The sequence below is a fragment of the Homarus americanus genome, unplaced genomic scaffold (assembly GCF_018991925.1).
Source record: "Homarus americanus isolate GMGI-L3 unplaced genomic scaffold, GMGI_Hamer_2.0 scaffold56140, whole genome shotgun sequence".
Classification (NCBI taxonomy): Eukaryota; Metazoa; Arthropoda; class Malacostraca; order Decapoda; family Nephropidae; genus Homarus; species Homarus americanus.
In genome coordinates this window covers 12042-24082 of record NW_024741704.1, presented here as the reverse complement: position 1 = coordinate 24082, position 12041 = coordinate 12042, and positions in this window count along the sequence as shown.

Sequence of the window (12041 nt, the reverse complement as noted above, 5' to 3'; positions counted from 1 at the left end):
AACAACAACTGTATATTCCCCACAATATCCTGGCACAAGTGTTGGCATTCATTACAGTGAGGAATGACATAAGTGAGAGGCCTTGTGTAATGCCCTAACCTAAGTGACCCCAGCATAACATTACAGGTCACTTGTTATTAATACGGGACCACAACTGTTACCTTGTTTAATACAGGTACAGAAAGAAAGAAAGAAAGAGGAGGAAGGAACACACACACACACACACACACACACACACACACACACACACGCACGCACGCGCACGCCACGCGCACGCACGCACACGCACGCACGCACGCTCGCGCACACACACACACACACACACACACACGCACGGAATAAGATATTCACACGAAATAACAGCACAGTCACGGCCATTAGAGGGAAAAGGAGGGGGTGTGAGTTATGCCAGGTGTGCGTAATTAACAGGTAAGAGGGCAGCACGGCGGTGTCTTAGGGCCTGACAGGTGAAGCACAGGTAAAGGTTCACTACCTACCTGGGCAGACGGACAGCCACACACTAGACCAAACAAAATCCACTGATTAAGAATACGTTTTGTTTAGGTTTAGATTAAGCTAGGTTAGTTAGATCTAGATTAAGCTAGGTTAGTTAGGTCTAGATTAAGCTAGGTTAGGTGGAATTTTGCCTTCAAATAGGGGAAGACACAAAGGGCAAGGGAAGCGAGGGCAAGGGAGGGCAAGGGAAGGGAGGAGAGGGCAGGGAAGGGAAGCAAGGGCAAGGGAGGGCAAGGGAAGGGAGGGCAGGGAAGGTTTGCACTGTTATCACTGAGGTATGCTAAGAGACGGGGCTGGTCTTGTGGGTTAGGGGAAGTGAGGAAGAGGCGTGGGGGAGAATGTGGTTAAGTGGGTGGAATATTAGGAGAGAGGTGTGTGGCTGGTGAGAATAGATCTAGGAGGGAGATATGATACAGGAGAGGGAGTGTGGTTGAGGGGGGTGTGGTAGAAGGGGAGGTGTGGTTGAGGGGGGGAGGTGTGGTGGGGGGGAGGTGTGGTGGGGGGGGGAGGTGGTGGGGGGGAGGGGGGTGAGTGGGGGTGGAGGTGTGGTGGGGAAGGAGGGGTTGGTTGGGGAGGTGTGGTTGAGGGGGTGTGGTTGAGGGGAGGTGTGGTTGAGGGGGGAGGTGTGGTTGAGGGTGGAGGTGTGGTAGAGGTGTGGTAGAGGGAGTGTGGTAGAGGTGTGGTTAGGGGGTGTAGTGAGGGGGAGGTGTGGTGGGGGAGGGTGTGGTTAGAGGTGTGGTAGGGGAGGGTGTGGTTGGAGGGAGGTGTGGTAGAGGGGGTGGTAGAGGGGGAGGAGGTGGTTGAGGGGAGGTGTGGTAGAAGGGGAGGGTGGTAGAGGAAGGGAGGTGTGGTGGGAGGAAGGGAGGTGTGGTAGAGGAGGGAAGGGGGTGTGGTGGGAGAGGAGGAGTGGGGGGAGGGAGGTGTGGTACGGGAGGAAGGGAGGTTAATAGGAAGGGAGGTGTGGTAGAGGAGGAGGGATGTGTGGTAGGGAGGAAGGGAGGTGGTACAGGAGGAAGGGGGTGTGGGGAGGAAGGGGAGGTGTGGTACATGAGGAAGGGGGTGTGGTGGGAGGAAGGGGAGGGTGTGGGTACAGGAGGGAGGGGGAGGTGTGGGTGGGGAGGAGAGGGGGAGGTGTGGGGAGGAAGGGGTGTGGTACAGGAGGAAGGGAGGTGTGGGGAGGGAAGGGGAGGGTGGTACAGGAGGAGGGTGTGAGGGAGGGTGTGGTACAGGAGGAAGGGTGTGGTACAGAGGAAGGGGTGTGTGGTACAGGAGGGAGGTGTGGGGAGGAAGGGAGGTGTGGTAGGGGAGGGAGGTGTGGTGGGGGAGGAAGGGGGTGGTGAGGGGGTGTGGTGGGAGGGGGTGTGGTACAGGAGGAAGGGAGGTGTGGTGGGGAGGAAGGGTGGGTACAGGAGGAAGGGGGAGGTGTGGTACAGGAGGAAGGGAGGTGTGGTGGGGGAGGAAGGGGGAGGTGTGGTGGGGAGGGGGTGGTGGGAGGGAAGGAGGTGTGGTACAGGAGGAAGGGGAGGTGTGGTGGGAGGAGGAGGTGTGGTACAGGAGGAAGGGAGGTGTGGTGGGGAGGAAGGGGGAGGTGTGGTGGGGAGGAAGGGAGGTGTGGTACAGGGAGGAAGGGGAGGTGTGGTACAGGAGAGGGTGTGGTGGGGGGAGGGAAGGGGAGGTGTGGTGGGGGGGAGGAAGGGGGTGTGGTACAGGGAGGAGGGGAGGTGTGGTGGGAGGAAGGAGGTGTGGTAGAGGGAGAGGGAGGTGTGGTAGAGGAGGAAGGGGAGGTGTGGTAGAGGGAGGAGGGGAGGTGTGGTGGGGAGGAAGGGGAGTGTGGGTAGGGGAGGAAGGGGAGGTGTGGTGCAGGGAGGAAGGGGAGGTGTGGTAGAGGAGGAAGGGAGGTGTGGTAGAGGAGGAAGGGGGATGTGGTGGAGGGAAGGAGGGGGTGTGGTACAGGGAGGAAGGGAGGTGTGGGGAGGAAGGGGAGGTGTGGTACATGAGGAAGGGGAGGTGTGGTACAGGAGGAAGGGGAGGTGTGGTACAGGAGGAAGGGGTGTGGTACAGGAGAGGGGAGGTGTGGTGGGGAGGAAGGGGAGGGTGTGGTACAGGAGGAAGGGGAGGGTGTGGTACAGGAGGAAGGGAGGTGTGGTAGAGGGAGGAAGGGAGGTGTGGTACAGGAGGAAGGGGGTGTGGTACAGGGGAGGGAAGGGAGGTGTGGTACAGGAGGAAGGGAGGGGTGTGGTACAGGGGAGGGAAGGGAGGTGTGGTAGGGGGAGGAGGTGTGGTGAGGAGAGGTGTGGTGAGGGAGGAAGGGGAGGTGTGGTGGGGAGAGGGGAGGTGTGGTGGGGGAGGGGGGAGGTGTGGTACAGGAGGAAGGGGTGTGGTGGGAGGAGGGAGGTGTGGTACAGGAGGAAGGGGAGGTGTGGTACAGGGAGAGGGGAGGTGTGGTGGGGAGGAAGGGGAGGTGTGGTAGGGAGGAGGGGGGGTGTGGTACAGGGAGGAAGGGAGGTGTGGTACAGGAGGAGGGGAGGTGTGGTACAGGAGGAGAGAGGGTGTGTGGGTACAGGAGGAAGGGGAGGTGTGGTGGGGGGAGGAAGGGGAGGTGTGGTGGGGAGGAAGGAGGTGTGGTACAGGAGGAAGGGAGGTGTGGTACAGGAGGAAGGGAGGTGGTAGGGGAGAGGGGAGGTGTGGTAGGGGAGGAAGGGGAGGTGTGGTGGGGGAGGAAGGGAGGTGTGGTACAGGAGAGGGACGAAAATAATAGGACAGTGTTGGGATGCAGGAGGATGATGAGATGGAATGCGTCAGATTGGGTCCTACTCTCCCACTTCACTGCTTGTTACCGCACCCACCCACATCTCCTCTGCTGCCATACCCAACCCCACCCCATCTCCCTCTCTTGCCATTACCCACCACCCACATATCCTACTTGCTGTCACCCACCCACCCACATATCCTATATACCCACCACATCTCCCTACTTTCTGCCACACATCCCACCCACATCCCTACTCACTACCCACCCCCCCACATCCCTACTCACTGCCCACACACATCCCCTACTAGGCCTACTCACCATACCCACCCACCCACATCTCCTACTCACTGCCATACCCACCCCACCCACATCTCCCTACTCACTGCCATACCCACACCCACATCTCCCTACTCACTGCCATACCCACCCCACATCCCCCTACTGAGCCTACTCACCATACCCACCCCACCCCACATCTCCCTACTCACTGCCATACCCACCCCACCCACATCCCCTACTGAGCCTACTCACTGCCATACCACCCCACCCACATCTCCCTACTCACTGTCATACCCACCCCACCCACATCTCCCTACTCGCTGCCCATACCCACCCCCCACATCTCCCTCACTGCCATACCCACCCCACATCCCCTACTGAGCCTACTCACTGCCATACCCCCCACCCACATCTCCCTCTCCTGCCATACCCACCCCACCCACATCCCCCTACTGAGCCTACTCACTGATACCCACCCCACACATCTCCCTACTCACTGCCATACCCACCCCACATCTCCTACTCCTGCCACCACCCCACCCACATCTCCCTACTCCTGCCATACCCCACCCCACCCACATCTCCCCTCTCCTGCCATACCCCACCCCCCACCCCATCTCCCTACTCCACTACCCATACCACCCACCACATCTCCCTACTCACTGCCATACCCACCCCACCCACATCTCCCCTCTCCTGCCATACCCCCACCCACATCTCCCCTACTCCTGCCATACCCACCCCCACATCTCCCTACTCGCTGCCACCCCACCCCACCCATCTCCCTACTCGCTGCCATTACCCCACATCTCCCTACTCGCTGCCATTACCCACCCCACCCACATCTACCTGTCTCACCCATCTCCCTCCTTCTTACCCACACCCACCCCACACCACATTTCCTCGCAACACACACACACACTAACAAATACTCCCAGGCAAGTGAGCCCAGAAAACCACTTTCAGTGTTTACCACCTGGGCACGATAAAGAACTAACTCTACACGAGGATTCTCTCCCAGGTTGCCCAGTTGACTCCTTGGCAAAATCCCAATCATAATGATAGTAAAAATACAACTTGCTGCAGGTTCCTTAAATTTCTAAATAACCTGATGTGTGTTTGGTAGGTTAGGTTTATATCCTATCTTGGCTACGTTTGGTTTTACGTACGTTCGTTAAGTAAAGACTACTGGGTCGATGGAAGCAAGGTTAGTTGATAAGTTAAGTGCAGTTTTGTTTTGGGTTGGGTGAGTTCAAGTTAAAGATTAAGTTAAATTGGTGGTGAGTTAAAACTTTAATGAATTAAGTGAAAAAAAGGTTAAGGTTAAAGGTAAAAATTAGGAAGATTGGTTAAATCAGATTAAATTATAAAGGCTAGGTGACGTGAATATGTGACGCTTCTCTTTGAATATCTATAGCCTTACAAATCGATTTCAGGTGCGAGGACGTGTACACTTACATCTCACCTGTCTGCCGCCACCATCCCACCTGCTTATGCACGTCAACACGACACCATCCACACCTGCTGCCACACCTATGTTCACGGTACCATCCCTACACCTACCCACACCTGTCTACTATAGCACCATCCTACCCTAAACCACTCTATATCCACAAAAACCAGGGCTTTCTTTACATAAAGAAAATAAAACAATAACCTGATATACACAAAAAAAAACAGGTAAAAAAATAGCAGATATACTTACAGTGCGTATTGTTTATATATAATTAAATAGATAACTGCAGGGAATAGGTAAAATAAGTTTTTTCTGTGAACTTAAACTAAAAATATAAAGTCCTCGATTATGTTCCCGTGCAGGTGACAACAGGTGCGTCCCAATCACCTGGGGCTGTGCCCGCTCCCTCAGGCCACAAGCACAACCATCCCAACCCATTAATTTTATAGCCATCTCTCCTCCTGCTTCCCTCCCTCTCTCCCCTCTTACACTTTGTTCCTTCCCCTCCTCCTCCTCCCACGTCCTCCCCCTCCAACCCCCTCGCCAATCTCCCTCCCTCTGTCTACGCCCCTCTCCCCTTACACTTTGCATGATAAACACTAAGCATACCTTGAACATAACAGTATTGAACCTTTGACACTATGTCGGGCTGAGCACACAGCTTGTGTATCTGAGAACTTTGTAAATTGCTACATTGCATTGAGTGTACTTGAGGACATTCTTGCTGTTTTATCCCCCAAATTTGCTGGCCACTGATTAGTGCTTCTAAGCCAAGAATAGGCGTCTGACATGTATGTGAACACTGTCTTGCATGGCAGTGAACAATGACATCAACCACAGGAATCTGACCTATGTACTGTTAATGAATAAGAATTTATTCAACTGTGTGAACATCTCTGTTCTGCGTGGCAGTGTTAAGTGATGCTTTCCTCCAGTGTAAAGATCTGACAAAATTCTACTCAGGATGGGCCAAGCCTCCAAGCTTTGTCAATAAATTTGTTAAGCCTAAGAGGCTCCCTTCACACCGTCTCCCCCTCATCTCCTTCCTACCCCTCTCCTCCATCCTCATCCTCCTCTCCTCCTCCTTACCCTCCTCATCGTCTCCCTCCCCTCTTCATCACCTGCCTCCCCTCTCCACTTCTCCTCCTCACCCCTCCCGTGAACCCAGTGCTTTGTGACCTTGTCTGCATGGCTAGGGACAGCCCCCCCCTTCCTGCTATACTGTTTGGGGAATTCAAACCATCCCTCCACACCATCATTTAATTGGGCAGGACCCTTGGGCTATCAGTGTGCCGGATGAGTGCCTTTGCTTGGCCATAAACCCTAAAACAATCATGCACGTTTTAACAACTCCTTGCTCATTTGCCTCAAGTTAACCATGGGGTGGAAGCATCGCCGGCAGGCCAGACGGCAGCAACATTTACGTCTCTCTCTGCAGTCGTGTTAACCTCGCCCAAAAGTACTACTACGGGGGTGTAAGCTGGAGTCCTCCCTCTAAGCCTGAGTTAAAGGCTGGGGCCTCGCTGCACTGCCGATGTAGTCCAGCACCCTAAACCCCAGGCTCTTAGATCCTTGTCATAAACGACACAAAAAAACTTCCCGGGTTTTTGCTCACTCCCTGAACCTATACTGCCTTAGTTACGGCTCCACATGGCAACACACCATCAATATTTAGGCATCCATCGTGGCCCCATCACTTCATCAATATAAGCAAGTGAATATGATGACTTGTTGACTATGTTGACGTGAGAGTTACTCGTGACGACTATGATGACGTGATGATTACTTGTTGATCACTGTGATGACGTGATGATTGCGGCCAGTCTGTGGTGGCGTGATGGTGTTCCGCAGAATGCTACGATAGCATGATTACTTGTTGATCACCGATACTATGATTACTTGATCCACTATGACCTTTTAGTTACTGTTGATCACTGTAGTACATACACGTAAATGAATTACTTCTGGTAAATATATTAATGCATAACAGATCATCTTCATATGCAAACCAACAACAACAGGCGGATCATAAGACCATACTTACTGACGTAAGAAAAAATGTGGTTTCAAAAAAATAGAATCCATTCCTGAAGAAAGAATTCATATAATTAACAGAGAAAGAAATTGATGATGAACTCTGCAATGTGGCAGCAGTGTGAGTCAGTTTACAAGCATCAGCCAATCTGCCGTAGCGCTGCTAACAACAAGTGCTGGAAAGCTTTAGTTCCAATACCTACGTCATATATCACAACACATCTTTATGTATTATCTATCTATAACTTTTACCTACAAGCCATAGCAAGTATTGGGATTTATGCAAAACTAGCTAATTGCTACGAAGAACTAAATTTACAGGTAACCGTGATATATGTCAGGACAAATCTTGTAAACAGGTGCAGTAGATTTGTGAATAGCTGTCCTCGAGGTATATGACCAAGTTGTAACATATCATCTAGCTACTAACTTCTTGGACTTAATGTACCAAAATTATAAAAGTCACAAGGTGTATGCTGGAGTGCAGGTGAAATTAGCGTCAGCAGGCGACCCCTCACCCTGGCCGGCTGTTTTATGTAGAAATGATTGGGGATGGCCATCTTATTTTATCTAGCCAACTCTGTCTTATTTTGGGATATAAGCTTCATGGTCGTAGATATATTTTATCCATTCTAAATTTGGCTAATGTATTTGTGATACCATAAGAATTAAAATTTAAATATTTCCAACCTCGACGATGATCGTACTTGAGTCGTTCCTTAATTAAACTTAATTTAACATGAAGGAAATATGTTAATATAATTTTGACATTTGGGACTGTACTTCCTATTTAGACCGATTTATTTAAAATGACATTTTAAACATAATAAGCGGCGAACAAAGATAATTACGTCTATTGGCCTTCTAAGTGCCAAGCAATATCTGTTTCTGTTATTAAGCGCTCTGTTCTGGCAGTTGATGCCGTGATACTTACGAAATCTCTGACAATGGGTCATATTAAGTCGGGACGTCATGCTCTTGGTGGGACTTTCTTCTCCTCGATAGAGCAATACCTTGTATCTTTATACATTTTAATTCATCTGTTCACTTAGGGTCTCTCATATATATGAAGCCAGCTAGCTCAGTCGGTGAGAACACAGACTCTTAATCTCTCAGGGTCGTGGTTCAGGCCCCACGTTGGGGCGAAATATTTTTCAGTTGTGTGCACACAGGGTGGCGTAATGAGTCGAATGGCAGCACTGCTTTTCCTCTCCTTTCAGCTACCACCTTCAGCGCCCTCGTGGCGAACAAGGAAGCAAATTGCATAAGTTCTCCTGTAGTACACAGCCTCTTCATCAACACTCCTGCTGTGCCTCCTCATTGGCAACACATTAACTGGGTACCTCATTGGCCTTTACGGTAACTGGGTACCTCTCGTGGCAACACATTAACTGGAACACCTCGTGGCCTTACACGGTAACTGGGTACCTCGTAACTGTACGGTATGGGCACTGCGGCAACACACGGTAACTGGGTACCTCCCTTTGACAACACACGGTAACTGTGAATTTTTATCCTTCCCAGCAACACACGGTAGCTGGTCACCCGTGGCAACACACGGTAACTGGGTACCTCGTGGCAACACACGGTAACTGGGTACCTCGGCAACACGGTAACTGGCACCTCGTGGCAACACACGGTAACTGGCACCTCGTAGCAACACACACGGTAACCGGGTACCTCAGCAACACACGGTAACTGGGTACCCGTGGCAACACACGGTAACCGGGTACCTCGTAGCAACACACGGTAACTGGGTACCTCGTGGCAACACACAGTAACTGGGTACCCGTGGCAACACACGGTAACTGGGTACTGTGGCAACACACGGTAACCGGTACCTGTAGCAACACACGGTAACTGGGTACCTCGTGGCAACACACGGTAACTGGGTGCCTCGGGCCCCAGGCTGGACTAGCAGAGGATCTCGAAGTAGCAGGGCCATAGAGGACGGAGCATAGGCCCACTGGCATGTGGGATACGTCCTGCCGCCTACCAACCACTGCCCCGTTACCTTGCGGATTTATCTTGTAAGGTATAGGGCTACAGGAGTAAGCCCCGAACGAAATATCTGCGGTGGAGTCCCGCATCAGGCAGACATGCTACAGAGTTTCAACAAGACACCAACGGCGGTATAATCGGAAGAGGTGACCAACATGAGAGCCCAACGATTACAACAGGGAATCATAGGGAGAAATGGACGAGGCAAGTATAATCCCAACGGCCTACTCCTCCTCAGCAAGTGTGCTGTACAATACCACACCATCACCAATACCTTCTTTAGGCAGACTGACAAGTTCAAGGGTTCGTGGCAACACCGACGATCAAAACACTGGCATCTCATTGACTACATCATTGTCAGAGAGAGATCGCCGAGATGTCCTCATCATCCGATGCGTGGCTCAGACCACTATGACACTGATCATCGGCTCGTCAGAGCCAAGCTCATTTCACGTCGCCCCAAAACGGCGAAGGCAACAAGCCTCCAGAAGAGGTTTAAGAGTAAGGTTCGAAGGAACCACAGCGGTAGCACATGCTCTCAGAGAGCAGCTCGAACATGGGCTGATAAACAACCCGACAACAAACAACCCAAATTCCAGTGCTGAATGGATATTCGACACTGTTATGACAAAACCTGCTAAGAGACCCGGCCAGATCGAAAGAATACACTAGGACTGATTTGATGAAATGACCCAGAAATCAATGTACTCGTCGATGATAAAAGTGCTGCTTTAACTGACTGGCAGAACAGCCCTCAGTCTCAGACCAAAGCTGATACCTTCTGCAAGAAGAAAGCGACGGCCCAACGCCAACTTCACAATCTCAAGAACGCCTGGTTCAAAATAAAAGATGTGAAACGCAAAATTTGCAGATCAACACAAGATGTGCAAATTTTAAAATTACACTAAAACATTTTATGGGCCAACCACACATGGCACAGTCCCTCTCCACTCATCCGATGGAAACCCCAATTAAAGACAAAGAAGGCTTCCTTTAGCGCTGGAAAGAGCACTACCATTCGCTGCTCAACCAAAAACTATGATGTGGATGTCCTGACTACCCAGTAGTCCCTCAGCTATCCTCTATTCCTGGATGAGGTAGCTACTGCCATCAAACAGATGAAAAATAACAAAGCCTCAGGGCCTGACGGAATCCCAGCCGAAGTGTATAAGGCAGGGCCTCTGCTTACCAGCCGTCTCCACTCTCTCTTGGAGAACATATGGGAAATGGAGGAAATCCCTCAATATTTTAAGGACGCCTCCATCGTCAATATTTATAAGAACAAGGGAGACCAGCCAGACTGTGTCAACTACCGCAGGATCTCGCTGCTGTCCGTAGCTGGCAAGATTATCACCAAGTCCTCCTAGACAGAATTCTTTCTGAGATGGAAACTTCCTTCCAGAATCTCAATGTGGCTTTAAATCACGTGGCCCCACTGACATGATCTTTGCTGCCCGTCAGATATAGGAAAAATGCAGATCAGCGTCGTGACTCTGTACATGGCTTTAATCGACCCATCCAAGGCCTTTGACTCGCCAACAAGGAAGCACTCTGGCGGACATCACGCATTTTGGCTGCCCACCAAAATTCATCGCCACTGTGAGGCAACTATATGATGGCATGAACGGTGTCCTGCACAATGGCACCCAGTCTGAGTTCTTCCCATCCAAAGGGGTTAAACAAGGATGTGTACTGGCACCAACTCTCTTTTCCATTTTCTTGGCTGCCTTCCTTACTGTGCCAGTGCCAATTTAGCCGGCGGTGGGGTCATCCAGTACCGGATGAAGGGTCTTTTCAACATAAGATGACTCCAGCAGGAACAAAGGTGTCGGCAGCTTCCATTACTGTACTTCAGTATACAGACAACCTCACCTTTGTCGTTTACACTGAACGCGACCTACAGAGATCCTGAACACTTCACGAGGTGCGTATACACATCCAGCCTTGAGGTGATTGTACGTAAGACCCAGATTCTCTTCTTAGTCTGGGCCCTGGTTCAGACACACCTCCATCATCCATCCAGCTTAACGGTACTAACCTCAAAATATTACCCACTTACGGTATCTAAGCTCCCACCTGTCCACCACTGGGACATCGATGAAGAGATTCAACATCAGATCAGATGTGCATCTCATGCCTTTGGCAGACTCCGTACCCGGTCTTCAGCTGTAGGAGCAGAAATTATCTACAAACTTACACGTATATCGAACAGTGGTCCTCCCACCTGCTACATGGCAGCGAGACATGGGTCACATACAGGAGGCACCTCAAGGCACTTGAAAACTTTCACCAACGTAGTCTACATTCCATCCTCCGAGTTCGTTGGGAAGACGAGAGAACAATGCCACTATTCTCGCTGACACCAACTGTAAGCATCGAGGCTACCATTATCCATGAACAACTACCCTGACTGGGCTGTTACCTGTATGGACGACAGTAGACTGCCAGCAGCTACTTTACAGTCACTTAACGAATAGTAAACGTAACGCTGGCGGGCAACTGTGGTATAAGGATAGTCTTAAGACAAACCTGAAAAAGTGACAAACCAACCCCGTCACCTGGGAGACGATCACCTCACACCGTAACGCTTGAGGAGCACCACACGAGAAGGTGTCAATACTTTTGGGTTAGCCCGACTGCAAACCGAGGACGCTAGATGTAGCCTCCACACGTGCAACATTCAGGACGGCCCTGCTGGTCCCGTATTAGCCTCCTTAGTCACCTCAGAGCTCACCAACGGAAGTGACATCCTTAATAACTCATATTATTGTAGCATAACTGGATGATCGTCATATTCGATTCCGATTGACAGCAAAGTAGTAGTGTGTATGTATGTATGTATGTATGTATGTATGTATGTATGTATGTATTGTATGTATGTATGTATGTAAGCATCAGTACTGAATTTCAAAACATCTTCCCAGACACACACACACACACACAAGCCACCTCTAAAACGAGCTCATCGTCCATCTTGTCCACACACCAGCATCTTCCCTTCTA